Source organism: Stigmatopora nigra, chromosome 1 (assembly GCF_051989575.1).
Source record: "Stigmatopora nigra isolate UIUO_SnigA chromosome 1, RoL_Snig_1.1, whole genome shotgun sequence".
In the NCBI taxonomy this organism is placed as follows: Eukaryota; Metazoa; Chordata; class Actinopteri; order Syngnathiformes; family Syngnathidae; genus Stigmatopora; species Stigmatopora nigra.
Window position 1 is genome coordinate 2914930 of NC_135508.1, and position 20681 is coordinate 2935610.

Genomic DNA, 20681 nt, shown 5'->3' on the forward strand with positions numbered 1-20681 from the left:
GCTTTCTTTAGCCGTCTTCAGCTGAGTTTCATTGATGTCTTCCTGGATGTCCTCTGTCTCCAAGCAAGGTCTTTACCGCTCGTTCGGGTCTTTCGTCCTCACGCCGTCTTATCGCCATTTCGATACAAAATAGAAAAAAAATGTCACGATAAAACGAAAGCAGAATGCAAAGTGTTTTCAATAGAAAGTGGAATCGACTCAAAAAGCTGATACGCTTCATGACTCAGGTGTTTGTAATTTGTCATCAACCGTTGACTGTGTATTTAAACCCCGTGTTTCCTGTTTCCGTTAGAATGTTTTTTGAGTATTTTGTCGCTGTATTTTCCCTAAAAAAATTAGAAAGCAGGCAAAAAAAATCACAATTTTGGATGACACTAAAAATATGGTTGTGAATTGCACCCAAAAAATAAAATAATACAAAAAATGTCCTCCAAAGTACTTTACTCTAGAACTTTGGTATGAACGCAATATCTAAAAAATATATCATCCTTTACAATTTAAAAAAAATAAAATTCCTAATCACTAGACTGCATAATTACCGTAATTTCTCGCATATAAGCCATATTTGTAACCAAAAAAATTGGGGGGGGGGGGGCATAGTACCCAGAGAAAACCCACACAGGCCCATAAATGCGTCGCAATATGAAATATAGAATATATAAGTACAAGTTGTTTGATTATGGATACAAATGAAATACAGAAATACTAGCTTATTTAATAAATAATTTAATAATGCCGCCCAGCAATTTGAGTGGTTAGCGTATCGGCCTCGCAGTTCTGGGGTCCTGGGTTCAAATCCAGGTTAGGTGACCTGTGTGGAGTTTGCATGTTCTTCTCGGGCCTGTGTGGGTTTTATTTGGGTACTCTCACATCCCAAAAAACATGCATGCTAAGCTAATTGTATGCTAAATTGCTCCTAGGTATGAGTGATTGGTTTGTTTGTCTCATTGTGTACCGCGATTGGCTGGACATCGTTAAATTTTACAATTTCTCGCGTATAAGCCTCCTAATAATCATCCAGTAATGGTTGTTTTCTTACTGCAAAACAGAAAATAACCAACAAATAGTACATTTTAATTTGCCGACATGTGCCCCGCGATTGGCTGACCACCAAATCAGGGTGTCCCGCCCACCTAGTGCTTGGAGTCAGCTGGGATAGACTCCAGCACCCCCATGGTAGCCCTTGTGATGATAAAGAAGATAATGAATGAATATATGATTATGTTAATGACCTTATGTAATATGTAAGGTATGTTTTTTCTTTCAGATTTTTAATGAAGGATAAATAACCAACAAAAAGACTTTTATTTGCCAACATGTGCCCCGTGATTGGCTGACCACCAAATCAGGGTGTCCCGCCCACCTGGTGCTTAAAGTCAGCTGGGATAGGCTTTAGCACCCCCATGGTACCCGTTGGGAGGTTTTAAGAAGAAAATGAATGCATATATGATTATTTTAATGAACTTATGTAATATATATGATGTGTTTTTTTCTGTCTTTCAGATTTTTTTATGAAAAATGATAGCAACTTTGGAAAAAGAAGATAAAAATACCGATTGGCAAGAAGAAAATGGCGAAATGGATTGAGAAAGAGATGGTTTGAGAAATGAGATGACAGGTCGCCGTATATAAAGGTGGCAACAGCTGAGATTATCTGCTGTTGTCAGGGAACTCCTGGTGCTAGAACAGTTAAGTTCCTTGCCAATGCATTCTCCAAAAGCTCGTTCTAGAACAGCATTTGGCTGGATAGCCCAGGCTAAAGAAAGACCTCATGGCTCAGATGTCGTCCACAAAAAGTGGCTTGGAAGCTCGTATATGTATTGAGGAGTGAGTGACCTCCCAGAGAACCCTGCTGGGACAGTGTCACCTTCCCGTTGGCCATCGTCGGCAAGGCACCTGTTTGCAACAGTGCTTGAGTGCTGCTTATAGAAATGATTGGATGATTTTTGATTGGAGTTACCTTTGGAGTTTTGATTTATTTTTTTGGTTATTTTCAGTAATGGTTGGCCCAATTGATTTGACTTGACTAGAATGCTTGTATTGTCATTATACAAATATAATGAGATTTAAAGCTTTGCCAAGTGCACATAAAACGATAGCAAAACACAGAGACTAATAAATAATAACAATAAATAATAACAGTAAATAATAAATATAACACTAGACAATAATAATAAATAATAACAATAAATAATAAACAATAGCAATAAGTAATAAACAATAGCAATAAATAATAACAATAAATAATAAACAATAGCAATAAATAATAACAATAAATAATAACAGTAAATAATAAATATAACACTAGATAATAATAACAATAAATAATAAACAATAACAATAAATAACAACAGTAAATAATAAATATAACACTAGATAATAATACATAATAACAATAAATATTAATAAATAATATCAATAAATAATATTAATGATGACAACAATAAAAAATAATGATAAATATTAACACTAAATAATAATAAAAAGAACAATAAATTACAATAATAACAACAATAAATAATAAATAGATAAGCAATAAATAAGTAGTCACATAATAAGTAGCCCACTACATAAGTAGCGCAAATAATAACAATTAATTTTTCCATGGCAACGCGCTCATAACCTAAAATAAACAAATTTAAAATAACTTAGATTATGATGCAGACACAGTCAAAATAAGTTTAATCTAACCTTAAACTAAACTTAATCCAAATCTTGTTTAGAATTGTAATGCATTTCTTCTCCCGGGTTGGTTCTATAGGCCCCGCCTCCACCCTGACTATCGAGGGTTGTTTGCTTTTGTCTTCCCTTCAAAATATTTTGAAAATGATGCACACAAATGTCCTCACATTAGGATAACTCCCGACCACTTGTCAATGAGAAGTAGTATATACTCTCTCGTATTAGCGATCGCTCCGCCATTCGCACTAACTAACGGGGAAAAAAACACTTAAAAATGCAATGCTCCGCCCAGTGCTCGTAGAGACATTATTACACGAGGGAGTTGCGACCAGAGACAGTGGCCATGACGTTCTTATGAGCAGTTTTTTTTTGCGTTTGCTGTCTGCTCGTATATCAAAATTTGTCTTGTATCTCAAGATAAATATTTGTTCAAAAATTTTACTCGTATCTCAAATTGCTCGTATATCGAGGTACCACTGTAACCGGAAAGACAATGGAGCAATCTCATTGATGAAAAACCTTGATGTTAATGCCTGTATTGTCTCAACCAACTCATTTACGGGCTTAGCAGATGGCGCCCATTTAAAGGTGAAAAATTGGTTTAGAGTACAGTAAACTCTCTGTCACCATTTGACCGGCGACCAAACGTCCGACCAACAACCAATCAGACTTTGACGTCCTTGATCCAACTTTAACGGGTAGATATAACTAGAGCCGCTATAGCCGTGACCGGACATTTCGTCGACGGACACTTTGTCGCCGGACGCCTCGTCCCTGTACGGTTTGTCGAACAGACATATCGTCGCCGGACATTTCGTCGCCGGACATTTCGGCGGCGGACAATTCGTCGCCAGACGCTTCGTCGTACAGACATATCGTCAACGGACAATTCGCCGCCGGACTCGCGAACAATTGCTTTTTAAATTAAAGGCAATATATAAAACAAATGATTGTTTCTAAAATAAAATGCAATAAATACAATAATTTTATTTAAAAAAACATTAAAAAGAAGAAAAAGGAAATTCACAGGTGGGTTTTTCTTTACTTTAATTATAAACTTTATTTTTCTTGAAATTGTCGCGCGCTAGGAGATACTGAAATACTAGCATCTCATAGTAGCCTTTGACCACTGGATTTGGACTAACCCCGCCTTCTGACAGACCTCAAGAAGGTCAACTCCCAGTGAGTTATCTTGCCATTTTGCTGAGTCCTCCACAGAGTGCAACGTCACGACCTGGCCAGCCACTGACATCCTTAAACCAAACTAGGAATGACAGCTGTCAAAGTTTCCCCCCCGTTGACCTGTCGTCTTCACCCGATTTTCCTCACCTACACCGCCCCCCCCAATCCCATTTTGTGTTGATTTATGGTTTATTGTTCTTTATTGAGTTTCAAGGTTGCTGTAACTAAGGAAGTCCTAATAGAGCAGATCGGAACTAGGTAGCTAGGTAGCTAGCTAGCTAGCTAATCTTGCGATTCACATGTGCTTTTCTTTATATTAAAAAAAATAAAAATGACAAAAATAATAAAAAATGACAAAAATAATTAAAAATGAGAAAAATAATTAAAAATGACAAAAATAATTAAAAATTAGAAAACTAATATAAAATGAGAAAAATAATTAAAAATGACAAAAATAATTGAAAATGACAAAAATAATTAAAAATGACAAAAATAATTAAAAATGACAAAAATAATTGAAAATGACAAAAATAATTAAAAATGACAAAAATAATTAAAAATGACAAAAATAATTAAAAATGTCAAAAATAATTAAAAATGTTAAAAATAATTAAAAAAGACAAAAATAATTAAAAATGACAAAACAAATAAAAAATGACATACAGTCGTACCTCCAATTGCGAAATTAATTGTTTCCAGAACTTTCGTAAGTAGAGGTGTACTTTATATGTAAATTCTCTAATTTCTTTCCACTTCTAACTTGGATCTTTTTCGTATCTTGAGTTACTCATTTGCATATTAAAAAATCGTAACCTGAAATTTTCGTCGCACCTGAGTATAAGCCGCACCTGAGCTTTTCTTCATATAAAAAATTAAAATGACTAGAAAAATTAAAAATGACATACAGTCGTACCTCCACTTACAAAATTAATTGTTTCCAGAACTTTCGTAAGTAGAGGTGTACTTTATATGTAAATATTCTAATTCATTCCACTTCCAACTTTGATCTTTTTCGTATCTTAAGTCATTTGCATATAAAAAATTAATAACCTGATTTCGTACCTAAAGGTATTTTTAAGTAGAAGTATGCCTGTACATTGTAAAACAGTAAATAAAGTTAGCTATTGTCCTCAATTGTTGGGAGCCAATTAAATGAAGTAAATGCTTTATTATAACCAAGTGTCTTTAAATTCACAAATTTGCAATTTAATCAACTTCTTTAGTGGAAAATGCATTAAGCTATTAAAAAAACATTGACGTGCACACACCAAGAAATAAAACATGACGAAATGGATTGTGATTGGTGATAACATAAATTAATCAGGTATTGTTACAAATACTGTATGTATTTATTATTTATATTTAACGTCTGATGACATCATCTTTTACACTAGAAGAACATGTATGTAATTAAGTGTATTATAATAATGGATACATTGTATACTGAGATGATAGAAAGTGGAAAAAATATAATAAGAATTTTAATTTATTCAAATTTTAATGATAAGATGATGTAATAACTTTAACATTAGCGATATTATAAAACAAATGGTTCACAGAAGGCTCCTTTCAGGACAAAGGCCTTAGTACAGACACTTAGAATTTATTTGTTTTCTCACCAATCAGCAATTTCATCTAAGAAATGAGATGTGATCTCGAGCCAAAATGGCGGACCTTCCACATTAGCATCAGCAGTCCAGCGAGCGATTTATGAGCACGCCAAGGGCTGTGGCTAAGAGGGAAAAATTGGAAGAAGACTAGAAAGGGGAGAAAGGAGGAGTGGGAAAACACTCACAGAGATTAAACACCATCGTATGACGATAGAATGACGGGAGGGTGCTTGGGTTTGATTCCGAAATCCATCATGGCCCATATGGTCCTATGATATATGGACTATGGTGTATATAAGCCATTTTTTAATGGAGGATTTTATCGCAATTCAATGAGAACTTTGTCCTTCTGTCGTCGGCATTTATAATATTTTTGGGGACTTTAAGTCGTACCTGAGTATAAGTCGCATCTGAGTATAAGTCGCATCTGAGTATAAGTTGCACCTGAGTATAAGTCATACCTGATTATAAGTCGCACCTGAGTATAAGCTGCACCTGAGTATAAGTCGCACTAGCCAAAAAATAGATTATATTAGATTAATTTATATTCATCTCATATTGAGGAAATTCAGTAGAAATTTCACTAGCCAAAGAATGCATGATGTAAGGGGAAAATATATAAGTTAGACAATATTATACGTAATTTTGTTGACTGCTTATTTATTTATTACTTATTTATTGGTTATTTATTTATTACTTATTTATTGGTTATGTATTACTTATTTATTGGTTATTTATTTAGTACTTATTTATTGGTTATTTATTTATCACTTATTTATTGGTTATTTATTTATTACTGATTTATTGGTTATTCATTTATTACTGATTTATTGGTTATTTATTTATTACTGGTTTATTGGGTATTTATTTGTTACTTATTTATTGGTTATTTATTTATTACTTATTTATTGGCTATTTATTTATGATTTATTTATTGGCTATTTATTTATTACTTATTTATTGGCTATTTATTTATTACTTATTTATTGGTTATTTATTGATTACTTATTTATTGGTTATTTATCTATTACTTATTTATTGGTTATTTATTTGTTACTTATTTATTGGTTTACTTATTACTTATTTATTGATTATTTATTTATTATCATATGTTGATTACTTATTTATTGATTATTTATTTATTATTATATGTTGATTACATATTTATTGGTTATTTATTTATTACTTTTTTATTGATTATTTATTTATTATTATATGTTGATTACATATTTATTGGTTATTTGTTTATTACTTATTTATTGGTTATTTATTAATTACTTATTTATTGGTTATTTATTTAGTACTTATTTATTGGTTATTTATTCATTACTTATTTATTGGTTATTTCTTTATTATCGTATGTTGATTACTTATTTATTGGTCATTTATTTATTATTATATGTTGATTACTTATTTATTGGTTATTTATTTATTACTTATTCATTTATTACTTATGTATTGGTATTTATTTATTACTTATTTATTGGTATTTATTTATTATTATATGTTGATTACTTATATATTGGTTATTTATTTATTATTATATGTTGATTACGTATTTTTTGATTTTTTTATTATTGATTTGTCCATTTGTGGTTGTCATTTGTGCACTTCATGATGAAGCTTTAAATTTTAATTATACTTGTATAATGACAATAAAAGCATTCAATTCACAGTCAAAATGGATTGGCCCGCCGTCCCTAGGTTTGACACCACGCGAGGAGACCCCGAGGTTTTTCAATTATTCCAAGCAATTTGGGATAATGTAACGGTGACCCAGAGACATTTGGGATAAAGGCCTCATTACTGGAGAAAGCAAAGAGTGAATGCAGACCCCGGCAAAATGCAGAGCAGGGTGTTTTTTTTTTACCCTTGGATTGCCCTAATTATACAGAGCATTGATTTTACAATGCATCCATGGATTGATTAGAAGAGCCATGCACCTCCCCCAAAGAAGGAGGTCTTCACTCTGTGGGCACCATTCTCCTCTAATTGCACCTATTCCTCCTTTTTTCATATTTTCTCATACTTATTCAAACTTATTTTGTATGTTTTGATTGGTGGCTGTCCTTTGTAATTCACTCGCTGATAATTAGTAAAATTATGAAATTGGGGTTTACATAGGGAGCCCGACCAAACTACTACTACTACTACTACTACTACTATTGTATTAGGATGATTATCATCATATCTCATCAATGCCTAAATTCTTAATATTAAAAAAAATGTACAGGCCCAGTGTTTGCTCAGCTTTCAGTGAATAATTTAGAAGTTTTACCGATCAACATATCGTGCATGAGTTTAATTTTTGTATTTTTATTTATTATTATTTTTTAAATATGTATAATTTTTTAGTTTATGTTTTGTGTTTATTATGTTTTTATTTTTTTTATTTTTTTTAAATATGTTTTATTTTTTAGCTTATATATTTTGTATTCATTCTCTTTTTATTTATGTATTTATTTTAAATGTTTTATTGTTTAGTTTATATTTTATATTTATTATAATGTTAGTATTTTTTTAAAATATGTTTTATTTTTTAGTTTATATATTTTATATTCATTCTTATTTTTATTTTTGTATTTTTTTAAATATGTTTTATTTTTTAGTTTATATTTTATATTTATTATTGTATTTTTATTTTGTATTTATTATGTTTTACAGATATATTTTATTTAATATGTATGATTATTATTTTATTATCATTATTATTATTTTATTATTATTATTTTATTATTTAATTATTATTTTATTATTATTATTTTATTATCATTATTTTTATTCATTTTTTAATGACAGATTTATTTTTTATTTATCTCATTATATACTTATTATTTTTTTTTTAAGATAATGTAATGATAATTTTCTCATCTATTTCATCTCCCTTAAAAAATTCGATCATTTTGACCAATTTTAAAGGGTTTAGTTGCTAGTTATGAAAAGACTCTGGAACTAATTAAAGAATTTCCTTACAAAGTACACCTCTACTTACGAAAAAAAGTTTGTTTTTTGTAAGCAGAGGTACAACTATACTATATATAATGACAAGAAAAGCATTCCATCTAATTCAATTCAATAAAAACGACAGATCATTAAAGAAATACAGACTAGGGGCAACTCCGAATAGAAAATCCCCCCCAAAAAATAAATAAAATAAATTATAGTGCTGATACGGAGTGAGTAGAGTGTTTAAAAATCAATTACGCTGTAAATATGACACGAGTCAGCAACGATGCCCTCGGGGTAGGTAGGATATATGCTCGTGCCTACACATCAGTAAATCTCATCTCCCTACCAATGAATTACTAATTTTATGAAGAGGAAAATTTGTGCATTGCCTGTTTACTAAAGGCTTAAACCTTCAAAAATGGGGGTAACGGGTTATAATTCATCTATAAAGTCGCCCTGAAAAATTTCTTATTCGTACAAATGTAATAAAAAAGCACATCAATGTTCTTTACCAGAAAAGAAAAGGTTTATAAATCGTATCAGTCAAAAAATAGGGGGAAAAAACATTTAAGGCAGTGGAAGTAAAGCAGATGGCAATGTTACTGGGAGAATTTCAAAATAAAATAACGGATAAAGTAGGTGAAATGTAATTTTTGGGAGCCACACCTGAGTATGAGTCGCACCCAAGTATAAGCCGCACCTGAGTATAAGTCGCAGATGAGTATAAGTCGCAGCTGAGTATAAGTCGCAGCTGAGTATAAGTCGCACTCGAGTATAAGTCGCACTCGTGTATAGGTCGCACCCGAGTATAAGCCGCACTGGAGTATAAACCGCACCTGAGTATACTTTTTAGCAACAAATGTGGCTTATATTCGAGAAAATATGGTAACTCAGTGGTCAGAGTGGAAAAAAACCAAGTCACATGAATATTAGTCTCATGCTGAGTCAACCTATGAAAAAAAAATGTGACTTATAGTCCAGAAATACGGTCGTTTGTATCAAAATATAAGTTTTTTTAAATGGCTTTTTAAAGGGATCTCCTTAAGGATTTTTTTTTAACCCAGGCTACCTTGATGAGATGTCTGTAATCCGATGATGTGCCAACACGCTGTCGGCTACTACCACTCGCTTACACACTTCCTGCTTTTTCAGCAGCTCCGGACGGCCCCTCAAGTACTCATTTGGGCGGCGAAGGTGGCTTTGGCAGGGCGGCAGTATCGGGTCCTGCCCTAATGAAGAGCATTGATCCTGGTTGGGTTATGAGCAGACTTTAGTGGCTGCGCTGAGATGTTAATAAGCTTGGCCTTATTCCGGAGGAGCTTTAATTAGCCTGTTGGAAATCTGCTTACTGGGCGTACTGTCACTCTGTTGTAGCCCAATAGTACACACAAATACACACTTCTAGGGGTACTTACACACACTGTGTAATTGTAGGCAGGCAAGGGCAGTACCACACAAATATACACAGTGCACAGTCACTCATTTCATGGGCCAATGAAGTCAAAACAACATTCTGCATTTATTCAATTAATAGTTTCATTAGCAGGTCAGAAAGCGTGAAGTCATCTCATCCTCGTTTAGGGTGATTCGTTATTTTTTTTTCATCGCCAGCTGCGAAGCTGAGCCGTGTTTAGGAACATTTTAGCATAAGAAAGGTTGTTAGAAACCTGGAGGTCAAATGGAATCATTATAGTGGTACCTTGGTATATGAGTGGCCAGATATACGGGGCAATTTGAGATAGGGGTAGATTTTTGGTGAATATTTATCTTGAGATATGAGTAAAATTATGAGCAAATATTTCTCTTGAGATACGAGTAAATTTTTGAGGAAATATTTATTTTGAGATACGAGTCAAATTTGGAGCAAATATTTATCTTGAGATACGAGTAAAATTTTTAGAAAATTATCTTGAGATATGAGTAAAATTTGGAGCAAATATTTATCTTGAGATACGAGTAAAATTTTTAGAAAATTATCTTGAGATACGAGTAAAATTTGGAGCAAATATTTATCTTGAGATACGAGTCAAATTTTGAGGAAATATTTATCTTGAGATACGAGTAAAATTTTGAGCAAATATTTATCTTGAGATACGAGTAAAATTTTGAGCAAATAATTTATCTAGAGATACAAGTCAAATTTTGAGCAAATATTTATCTTCAGATACGAGTAAAATGTTGAGCAATATGTATCTTGAGATACGAGTAAAATTTTGAGCAAATATTTATCTTGAGGTACGAGTCAAATTTGGAGCAAATATTTATCTTGAAATACGAGTCAAATTTTGAACAAATATTTATCTAGAGATACAAGTAAAATTATGAGCAAATTATCTTGAGATACGAGTAAAATTATGAGCAAATTATCTTGAGATACGAGTAAAAAAAATTACCAAATAATCTTGAGATACGAGTAAAATTTTGGGCAAATATTTACCTTGTGATACGAGTAACATTTTGAGCAAATATTTATGATTTACGTTTTGCCCGATGTTAACGGACAATACACACATTCTAAGAAAGAGTCAAATATATAAAGATAACGATATCTATATATAATTTGATAACATACAGAACCAAATCCACTTGACCCCATCTAGCTTGACAAAGTATGAAGTCTGTAGCCAAGCATTAGGACCGAACATCAATCATTGTCTTGTAGAGGTCAAACGTAATAAGGGTGGAGCTATTTGCATACACACACACACACACACACACACACATACATACTAAACTGTGCTTAATAAGACCTGGGGAATAGGGGAACACAATGTACAGTATAGGGCACTGGTGTCAAAGTGGCGGCCCAGGGGCCAAATCTGGCCCGCCGCATCATTTTGTGCGGCCCGAGAAAGTAAATTATCAGAGCCGACTTTCTGTTTCAGGATCAAATTAAAATGAAGAGTATAGACGTATATTAAATTTCCTGATTTCCCCTTTTAAATCAATAATTGTAATTTTTTAATATATTTGTTTCAGTTTTTATTTCAAAAATAATTTTGTAAAATCTAAAAAGTTATTTTTTAAAAAGCTAAAATAAACATTGTTTTAGATCTATAAAAAACGGAATATTCAGGGCTTTTAAACCAGTTATTTTAATCCATTTACAAAAAAAATCTAAATATATCTAAAATGGTTAATAATAATAATGATAATAATGATAGTAGACGTATTGAATACTTAGTATTGACATTATACAATTACAATGAGATTTAAAGCTTCACTCTAAAGTGCATTAATACATAATTTGTCACGAAAAATGTATATATATACAATAAAAATGAAGTGAGGTAAAAAAAATTAAAGTTATGGTGTTTTAGTGCAAGTATTAAAATACAAAATAGAAAATACAGTGTTAATAGTACTAAAGTAAAAGTCTGAGAACATTTCTGATTGACATGCATCTAGCAATTCATCAGTAATATGATTATTGCTAGTGGTAAGATCATCATTATGTTGTTTCTGTGATTATTATTGATCAAATCTTGAAAAAATGCCAATTAAGGAAGACGCACTGCAGATAATGTCCATATTACTGCAGAGAAAGTCCATACTGCTCCCCAGTGGTTGACTTGTGCACTGCACTCAAGGCGTTTTCCTGCACCAGAAGAGCAACTCAATTATAGTAAGAATGCCTCGACATACGAGTGTCGCAAATTTGAGATACGAGGAAAATTTGAAGAAAAGTTTTGCCTTGAAAATCTCATCTCATCTCATTTTCTGAACTGCTTTATCCTCACGAGGGTTGCAGGGGGTGCTGGAGGAAAGGGGAGTACGCGGAGAAAACTCGTATCTCAAGGTATTTATGTATTTGTATGTTTAAATGGATGGTTTCAAATGTATTTTGCTGAAATTATTTTAATTGTAATTCATTCCAGATGAAATCAGCCTGTTTTGAAAATGCAGAAAATAGGATAACAAAGTAAAGGTAAGTGTGACTTTTTTTCCATATATATAGGTAACAAAATAAAATGCATAAATCTATTTAATCACATTATGTCACGGGTGTCAGAGGATTTGACCATTTTTGATAGAATATTTATATATATATTTTTTATAAATGGATTAAAAAAAACTGGATTAAAATCCTTGAATATTCAGCTTTTACAGATCTAAAACAATGTTTATTTCAGTTTTTTTTCTTAGTAAAGGAAAATCTCTTTGAATCATTATGTTCCATATTAAAGTGGAAAACAGAAAATATTTTTTATATATTTTTAGATTCTACAAAATGATTTTTGAACTAAAAACAGAAAAAATGGATTAAAAAATGACAATTATTGATTTAAAAGGGGGAAAATCAGGAAATATAATATACATCTATAATCTTCATTTTAATTTGATCCTAAAACAGAAAGTCGGCATTCATCATTTACTTTCTCGGGCCACACAAAATGATGCGGCGGGCCAGATTTGGCCCCCGGGCCGCCACTTTGACACCAGTGTGTTATATGGATAATTCAATTAAGTGCAAATAGTGCTAATGAGATTAAATATTTCATATTATGTATCAATTTATAGTTCCATAAAAAAGGACTTTTTTTACAATTATTGCACAGTAATTTTGTCAGATTTCTATTAATAACCCTTTTTGTATCTGCTTTAATGTTAATTTTAAAAAAATGATCACTAATTATTAATAACACCAGCTATATGTATTACCCCTGCAACTAAGTACACGCCCACAAAACTGATAATAAGGTTAGGAAATACTAGCTAACGGACCTTGAGCTCGAGTGCCACACACACATTTAAACAGCAAAAATCAAATATAATGCATCATATTTTAATCCATAAATTAGTACATAACGAGCATCAATTGAATTCTGGTGTGAAACCAAATGAAAATTACCAAAGCAAGTGTGAATCTGGCTTTTTCCGGTTTTCTCACAAATCTTATCTCAAATAAACCTGCATCGCCTGTATTTCCAACACATATTGCGCAACTTCTTATAATGCCTTGAAGGTCAAAGGTCAAAGGTTGCTTTACAATAGGATTTTACTTCATGAAACGCAGTATAGTTCTTTATTCCGAGTTTTGTGGGATTTCTTTGTGAATATAGTCCTAGCAATAAAGTACAGTGGTGCCTCGACATATGAGTGCCCCGACATACGAGCAATTTGAGATATGAGTAAAATATTGAGCAAATATTTATCTTGAGATACGAGACAAATTTTGAGCAAATTATCTTGAGATACGAGTAAACTTTTGAGCAAATCATCTTGAGTATTTTTTTAGCAGATATTTATCTTGAGATATGAGTAAAAAATTTAACAAATATTTATCTTGAGATATGAAACTAATTTTGAGCAAATATTTATCTTGAGATACGAGACAAATTTTGAGCAAATCTTTATCTTGAAATACGAGACAAATTTTGAGTAAATATTTAGCTTGAGATACGAGTAAAATTTGGAGCAAATATTTACCTTGAGATACGAGACAAATTTTGAGCAAATATTTATCTTGAGATACAAGTCAAATTTTGAGCACATTTATCTTGAGATAGGAGTAAAATTTTGAGCAAATATTTATCTTGTGGTAGGAGTACAATTTTGAGCAAATATTTATCTTGAGATACGAGTAAAATTTTGAGCAAATATTTATCTTGTGATAGGAGTACAATTTTGAGCAAATATTTATCTTGAGATACCAGTAAAATTTTGAGCAAATATTTATCTTGTGATAGGAGTACAATTTTGAGCAAATATTTATTTTGAGATACCAGTAAAATTTGGAGCAAATATTTATCTTGAGATATGAATAATATTTTGAGCAAATATTTATATTGAGATACGAGACACATTTTGAGCAAATATTTATCTTGAGATATGAGTAAAATTTTGAGCAAATGTTTATCTTGAGATACGAGTAAAATTTTGAGGAAATATTTATCTTGAGATACGAGACAAATTTTGATTTTGTCTTTCTGGTCGCAACTCCCTTGTGTAAAGTCTCTAGGAGCACTGGGGCGGAGCCTTGCATTTTTTAAGTGTTTCTATTTTTCCCGTTAGTCCACATGTGTCAAAGAGGCGGCCCGGGGGCCAAATCTGGCCCGCCGGATAATTTTGTGTGGCCCGAGAAAGTAGATCATGAGTGCCAACTTTCTGTTTTAGGATCAAATTAAAATAAAAAGTATAGATGTATATTAAATTTCCTGATTTTACCCCTTTTAAATCAATAATTGTAATTTTTTAATCATTTTTCAGTGTTTTTAGTTCAAAAATCATTTTGTAAAATCTAAAAATATATATAAAAAAAGCTAAAATAAACATTGTTTTAGATCTATAAAAAACTGAATTTTCAGGGCTTTTAATCCAGTTCTTTTAATCAATGTATTAAAAAAACATCTAAATATCTAAAATGGACCGGCCCACATGAAACCGAGTTGACATTAAAGCGGCCTGTGAACCAACCCGATTCTGACACCCCTTGCTTTATAGATTACATATGAAAATCAGGATGGAGGCGGGACAAATACACCCAACCCGGGAAAAGAAAGGTATCAAAATTGAAACCAAAATTATAATTAAATTTAGTTGCAATGTTAGATGAAACTTATTTTTGAGTGTATCTGCATCGTAATCCAAGTTCATTTAAATTTATATCTAATGTTACATTATGTATACCTTAGCTGGTGCAACTTATAGTCCGAAAAATACGGTATTTCACTTAATAGCTTTAGAAAATGTGACAAAAATTAGTTTTTTCTACAAAATGCATTGTTATATTTTTGCCTGAAATTGAACTCAGGTCTCATGAGAACCAGAATTTGGCAGCGGTGTATGTGCGGGTGTTTTTGTTGTACTCCCCGGCCTGGACGCGAGGCAACGGCGGCGGTAGCCGAAGCAGCCGTCCAGATAGGACTTGACAGGCTGAAATGAAAGACAGAGATAGGGACATGGCGTCCAGGCAGACAGGAGCCAGTCTAGCGTGGGTACTGGAGATTAGGCTGACTCCTACTTCACATTCCCCAACAAAGCCACACATGGGGGCTCTTTCGACCCTTTAATTCTTCCTATTTTTTTTACTGGGAGACGTTTCGCACTGAGTCACACTCGTGGGAACTTTTAAAGAAGAACTAGACAAAGACGGGATACTGGATAAAGTTGTATTTTGCTTTGCATATATATATATTTTTTTTTTTTTTTGAAATATATATATTTTTATATATTTTTTTTTTTAATTTATATATTTGTTTTATATATATTTTTTTAAATTTAAATATTTGTTATATATATATATATATATATATTTTAATATATATTTTTTTAAATTTAAATATTTGTTATATATATTTATATATATATATATATATATATATATATATATATATATATATATATATATATGTATATATATGTATATATATGTATATATATATATATGTATATATGTATATATATATATATATATATATATATATATATATATATATATATATATATATATATATATATATATATATATATATATATATATATATATATATATATATATATATATATATATATATATATATATATATATATATATATATATATATATATATATATATATATATATATATATATAACAAATATTTAAATTTAAAAAAATATATATTAAAATATATATATATATATATATATATAACAAATATTTAAATTTAAAAAAAAAAATATATATATATATATATATATATATATATATATAATTATGAATTCAAACTATTAAGAGGCGGACGAGTGGTTAGTGTGTCAGGGAGTTTGCATGTTGTCCCCGGGCTTGTGTGGGTTTTCTCTGGGTACTTCTGTTTCCTCCCACATCCCAAAAAACGTGCATGCTAAGCTAACTAAATTGCCCCTAGCTATATGATTGGTTGTCATTTTTCTCCTTGTGCCCTGTGATTGGTTGGCCAACGATTCAGGGTGTCCTTGGCCTGGGGAACAAAGTCAGCCGGAATAGGCTCCAGCACCCCTGTGAGTCTTGTGAGGATAAGCGGTACAGAAAGTGTCCCGGTGGATTGGCAGTTAGGATATTTTTTTTAATTCATTTTATGAAGTGGTTCTCATGGGGTGCTGGAGCCTATCCCAGCTGACTTCAGTGTGTCCAAGTGGCGGCCCGGGGGCCAAATTTGGCCCGCCGCATCATTTTGTGTGGCCCGGGAAAGTAAATCATGAGTGCTGACTTTCAGTTTTAAGATCAAATTAAAATGAAGAGTATAGATGTATATTCCATTTCTTGATGTTTCCCCCTTTTAAATCAATATTTGTAATTTTTTAAATCAATTTTTTCTGTGTTTTTAGTTGAAAAATCATTTTTGTACAATCTAAAAATATATTTAAAAAAATCTAAAATAAACATTGTTTTAGTATTAAAATGAAGAGTATAGATGTATATTAAATTTCCTGATTTTCCCCTTTTAAATCAATAATTATAATTTTTAATCCATTTTTCTGTGTTTTTAGTTCAAAAATAATTTCGTAAAATCTAAAAATATATTTTAAAAAATCTAAAATAAACATTGTTTTAGATCTATAAAAAAAACTAAATATTCAGGGCTTTTAATCCCGTTCTTTTAATCCATTTATATAAAAAAAATCTAAATATTATATCTAAAATAGTCCGACCCACATGAAATCAAGTTGACATTAACACAGCCCACGAACCAACCCGAGTCTGACACCCCTGTTTTAGACAATCCCACAACACAACACGGACATCTCCGTGTCCGTCCCGGACGGCGTCCGCGGGGGTGCAGAATGATTCTAACCATGCACGAGACGATGCTGTCTACCCACATCTAGCATCACTCCATTCTTAACGAACCACAGCCTGCCGCAAACACAGTCATCTGCCATCACATAAAAAGAGGAGGGGCCAAATGGGAATCATTTGCGCAGAGATAGCACCTATCTAACATTCACTCCTTAGCGTTTTCTCCAAGATGGCCGCTCCCAGGCACAGCTATTTTGGCATAACAGTTTGGATCTTATCTGTACATATCATTACATCAATTTGCAACCATGCCAAATAATTAGGGGGAACCCCTCGAAAAAAAACATGGGTGACAGCACACCCATGCACACTGGCGTGTGTTTTTGATTGACATTTGGTACCTTTGGGAAATTCCAAACTTATCTTGCAGGCATGTCAATTTAAGATACGAGGCGGAATTCCATTGTAGCCCCTAGAATGCGGTAGGGAAGGACCCAGAAGGAAAATAACCCTATTTTCTCGCATATAAGCCTCATTCACGTATAAGCTGACCCTTAAAATTGCCTTAAAATGTTAAAGAACCATTTTTCTCACATATAAGTCTCATCCACATATAAGCCGACCCTTAAAATTGCCTAAAAATGGTAAATAACCATATTTTTTCGCATATAAGCCGCCTCCACGTCTAGGCCGCCCCTTAAAATTGCCTTAAAATGGCCAAGAACAGTATTTTCTCGCGTATAAGCCTCCTCCACGTATAAGCCGACCCTTAAAACTGCCTTAAAATGGTATAGAATCATATTTTCTCGCATTTAAGCCTCCTCCACGTATAAGCCGACCCTTAAAATTGCCTTAAAATGTTAAAGAACCATATTTTCTCGCATATAAGCCTCATCCACGTATAAACTGACCCTTAAATTTGCCTTAAAATGGTTGAGAACCATATTTTCTCACATTTAAGCCTCCTCCACGTAGAAGCCGACCCTTAAAATTGCCTTAAAATGGTAAAGAATCATATTTTCTCGCATATAAGCCTCATCCATGTATAAACTGGCCCTTAAAATTGCCTTAAAATAGTAAATAACCATATTTTCTCGCATATAAGCCTCATCTACGTATAAGCCAACACTTAAAATTGCCTTAAAATGGTTGAGAACCATATTTTCTCGCATATAAGCCTCATCCACGTATAAGCCGACCCTTTAAATAGCCTTAAAATGGTAAAGAATCATATTTTCTCGCATATAAGCCTCCTCCACGAATAAGCCGACCCTTAAAATTGCCTTAAAATTGTAAAGAATCATATTTTCTCGCATATAAGCCTCATCCATGTATAAACTGGCCCTTAAAATTGCCTTAAAATAGTAAATAACCATATTTTCTCGCATATAAGCCTCCTCCACGTATAAGCCGACCCTTAAAATTGCCTTAAAATGGTAAAGAATCATATTTTCTCGCATATAAGCCTCATCCATGTATAAACCGGCCCTTAAAATTGCCTTAAAATAGTAAATAACCATATTTTCTCGCATATAAGCCTTATCCACGTATAAGCTGACCCTTAAAATTGTCTTAAAATAGTTAAGAACAATAATTTCTCACATATAAGCCTCCTCCACGTAAAAGCCGACCCTTAAAATTGCCTTAAAATAGTAAAGAACCATATTTTCTCGGATATAAGCCTCATCCACATATAAGCCGACCCTTAAAATTGCCTTAAAATGGTAAAGAACCATATTCTCTCGCTATTAAGCCTCCTCCACTTATAAACTGACCCTTAAAATTGCCTTAAAATGGTAAAGAACCATATTTTCTCACATATAAGCCTCATCCACGTATAAGCCGACCCTTAAAATTGCCTAAAAATGGTAAAGAAGCATATTTTCTCGCATATAAGCCTCTTCCACGTACAAGCCGACCCTTAATATTACCTTAAAATGGTTATAAAAAAACATTTTCTCGCATATAAGCCGCTTCCACATATAAGCTGACCCTTAAAATTGCTTTAAAATGGCAAAGAACCATATTTTCTCCCATATAAGCCACTTCCACGTATTAGACGACCCGTAAAATTGCCTTAAAATGGTAAATAACCATATTTTCTCGCATATAAGCCACCTCCACATATAAGCCGACCCTTAAAATTGCCTTAAAATGGTAAATAACCAGTTTTTTAATGTTTTATGCAAAAAACGGTTTACTTTTTCCTTGAATTTCATTCATAGACGTCAAAATTAATTTTATTTGGCATTTTATCTGTTTAGCATTTCTCTATTTTGACATAAATGACCGCATTGTGGCGTTTAGTTTTTGTCTTCTTGCAATTTTGTGCGTTTCAAGTCTAATTTGTGCACATATAAGCCGTACCCTTAAATCAGTCATCGTATTTTTTTCAATTACAAATGCGGCTTATATGCGAGAAAAAACTGCATTCACTGGGAACTGTCAGAAAATAAGAAATTTGACTTTTAGTGGAATTTGCGGCTTTTTATTGACATAACCAGCGAGTGACCGTGGTGAGTCAAGTAATATCGCAGGCCCCTTGACACGGACCAATCAGAGAGAAGTACTATGATGGAGGGTTGAAATGAAGTTGTGGTGGAGCGAGTACTCACACATCACCTCATTTTATACGACGGCTATCTGACTTAGCGAGTGAATGACGAGAATTACTCGTTAAGTGCGAAAGTTTCTCGTCACCCTCGAGAAATGAGGTGCGCGTAATGTTTATACACCAATTTTGATCACGCTAAAAAAATGATAATAATCAATCGATATTGATAGTTTTCTTTGTTCTTTTTTGTTTGAAACTTCTAAAAATTAATTAATTAATTACTTTGTCGTTATTTAATTATGAAAGGAATTACGCTACTTAACTTTAAAAGAGAATATAAAATGATTTTAAATTTGTTGTTGTTGATTTTTATGTGCAATAAAGATAAGACAACTCGCGGATTACACTATAAAAAGTTACGTATATGGATAAAAAACAAAAGTTGCAGTGCAATATAAAATAAATTAAATAATCAACTGAAGACATTATAAAATAAAATAAATGTACATTTACATCATATAACCATTTAAAAATATGAAAAAGTTGGATAAACGTAACCCATTTTAAACCAAGTGAACTATTTTTTGATATTTTTTACAGCGTTTGCTTAAATGGGGAAATTCCTTCGTATCAAGTAAGAAATGAATTACAGGGTTTATGTACAATTATTTAAGAGATATTTTTAAACAAAATAGTTTTATTAGTCAGATCTACTGAGAAAATATGTGAAATATAATCCAGCTGGTGAACAGATGATTTTGAATGGAATTTTTTCAAAAGAATTTTGTATTTTTAGCTCAATTAACATTAAAAGGGTGAACTAACATAACTGTTTACTATATTTAAGTATACTTTTCTTTACTCTTTTTGGTCTTCTTACAAATATTACAACTATCAAGTACAAGTAAATGTAAAGCCAAAGAAGAAGTGTGTGTATGACACACACACACACACACACACACACACACACACACACACACACACACACACACACATTCCAGTT

The 20681-nt window shown here is 32.0% G+C and overlaps 1 protein-coding gene and 2 long non-coding RNA genes across 3 annotated transcripts in view; 2 read left to right on the forward strand and 1 right to left on the reverse strand.

Annotated features, from left to right (window-relative positions):
* LOC144199915 (uncharacterized) overlaps positions 1 to 1406 on the forward strand; it is a 36559-nt gene extending 35153 nt beyond the window's left edge. Inside the window, exon 3 of the long non-coding RNA XR_013327005.1 lies at positions 1268 to 1406. This is a non-coding gene — a long non-coding RNA (uncharacterized LOC144199915). The remainder of the gene's footprint in view (positions 1 to 1267) is intronic.
* LOC144199908 (uncharacterized) overlaps positions 1 to 20681 on the reverse strand; it is a 23101-nt gene continuing 2420 nt past the window's right edge. Inside the window, exon 3 of the long non-coding RNA XR_013327004.1 lies at positions 1 to 107. This is a non-coding gene — a long non-coding RNA (uncharacterized LOC144199908). The remainder of the gene's footprint in view (positions 108 to 20681) is intronic.
* gata5 (GATA binding protein 5) overlaps positions 12297 to 20681 on the forward strand; it is a 21995-nt gene continuing 13610 nt past the window's right edge. Inside the window, exon 1 of the mRNA XM_077721796.1 lies at positions 12297 to 12351. The gene's annotated coding sequence lies outside the window, so the exon portion shown is untranslated. The remainder of the gene's footprint in view (positions 12352 to 20681) is intronic.